We start from the raw sequence: 1,879 nt of genomic DNA on the forward strand, positions 1-1,879 counted from the left end.
CACGTGACATACACACACACACACAGTGATACACACACACAGTGACACTCACACACGTGACATACACACACACACACACAGTGATACACACAGTGACACACACACACACACGTGACATACACACACAGTGACACACAGTGACACATTCACACAGTGACACACACACAGTGACACACACACAGTGACACACAGTGACACACACAGTGACACACACACACACACAGTGACACATTCACACACATGACACACACACACATGACACACACACACAGTGACACACACACAGTGACACACACACAGTGACACACACACAGTGACAAACACACGTGACACATTCACACAGTGACACACAGTGACACACACACACAGTGACACACAGTGACACACACACACAGTGACACACACAGTGACACACACACAGTGACACACACACAGTGACACACACACAGTGACACACACAGTGACACACACAGTGACACACCCACACAGTGACACACCCACACAGTGACACACCCACACAGTGACACACAATGACACACACACACAGTGACACACACACAGTGACACACACACACAGTGACACACACACACAGTGACACACACAGTGACACACACAGTGACACACACACAGTGACACACACACAGTGACACACACACAGTGATACACACAGTGATACACACAGTGACACACACAGTGACACACACACACACAGTGACACACACACAGTGATACACAGACACAGTGACACACACACACAGTGACACACACACACAGTGATACACACAGTGACACACACACACACAGTGACACACACACAGTGACACACACACACAGTGACACACAGTGACACACACACACAGTGACACACAGTGACACACACAGTGACACACACACAGTGACACACACACAGTGACACACACACAGTGACACACACACACACACAGTGACACACACACACAGTGACACACACAGTGGGGTGGGGGTGGGTGGCCACTCGCACCAACGCCTGTCTCTCCACAGTGGCCACGTTTACAGGCCGTGCCCCTGGCACTCGTTTGGGGCCGAGTCGACCTAGGGGAGGCCCACGCCTGCACGGTGTTGTAGTCGATGCTGTCGCCGTCCTCCCGGTTTGTTTGTTTGTTGATGTTTGCTTGAAGTTGAATAAAACACCGCTGTGAAAACCACTGCCCATGGCTGCCTTGTGTGGCATTGAGTGGAGCAGGCCTGTGAGTCTCTGTGTGGGTGTCTGTGGGTCTCTGTGTGTCTCTGTATGGGTCTCTGTGTGAGTCTCTGTGGGTCTCTGTGTGTCTCTGTATGGGTCTCTGTGTGAGTCTCTGTGGGTCTCTGTGTGTCTCTGTATGGGTCTCTGTGTGAGTCTCTGTGGGTCTATGAGTCTCTGTGTGTCTCTGTGGGTCTCTGTGTGTCTCTGTATGGGTCTCTGTGTGAGTCTCTGTGTGAGTCTATGTGTGTCTCTGTGTGTCTCTGTGGGTCTGTGTGAGTCTCTGTGTGAGTCTATGTGAGTCTCTGTGTGTCTCTGTGTGTCTCTGTGGGTCTCTGTGTGGGTCTCTGTGTGAGTCTGTGTGTCTCTGTGGGTGTCTGTGGGTGTCTGTGGGTCTCTTGTGTGTCTCTGTGTCTCTCTGTGTGAGTCTCTGTGTGTCTCTGTATGGGTCTCTGTATGGGTCTCTGTGTGAGTCTCTGTGTGAGTCTCTGTGTGTCTCTGTGTGTCTCTGTGGGTCTCTCTGTGGGTCTCTGTGTGTCTCTGTATGGGTCTCTGTGTGAGTCTCTGTGTGAATCTCTGTGGGTCTATGTGAGTCTCTGTGTGTCTCTGTGGGTCTCTGTGTGAGTCTCTGTGTGAGTCTCTGTGTGTCTCTGTGTCTC

The 1,879-nt window shown here is 51.4% G+C and overlaps 1 protein-coding gene across 1 annotated transcript in view; it reads left to right on the plus strand.

Moving 5' to 3' along the window:
- LOC144741541 (cleavage stimulation factor subunit 2-like) overlaps positions 1-1,185 on the plus strand; it is a 28,291-nt gene extending 27,106 nt beyond the window's left edge. Inside the window, 1 exon segment of the mRNA XM_078624060.1 lies at positions 1-1,185. This exon segment is cut by the window's left edge and continues 903 nt beyond it. The gene's annotated coding sequence lies outside the window, so the exon portion shown is untranslated.
- The last annotated feature ends 694 nt before the right edge of the window (positions 1,186-1,879 follow it).

The sequence above is a fragment of the Lampetra planeri genome, unplaced genomic scaffold, assembly GCF_965212315.1.
Source record: "Lampetra planeri unplaced genomic scaffold, kcLamPlan1.2.h2 scaffold_592, whole genome shotgun sequence".
Classification (NCBI taxonomy): domain Eukaryota; kingdom Metazoa; phylum Chordata; class Hyperoartia; order Petromyzontiformes; family Petromyzontidae; genus Lampetra; species Lampetra planeri.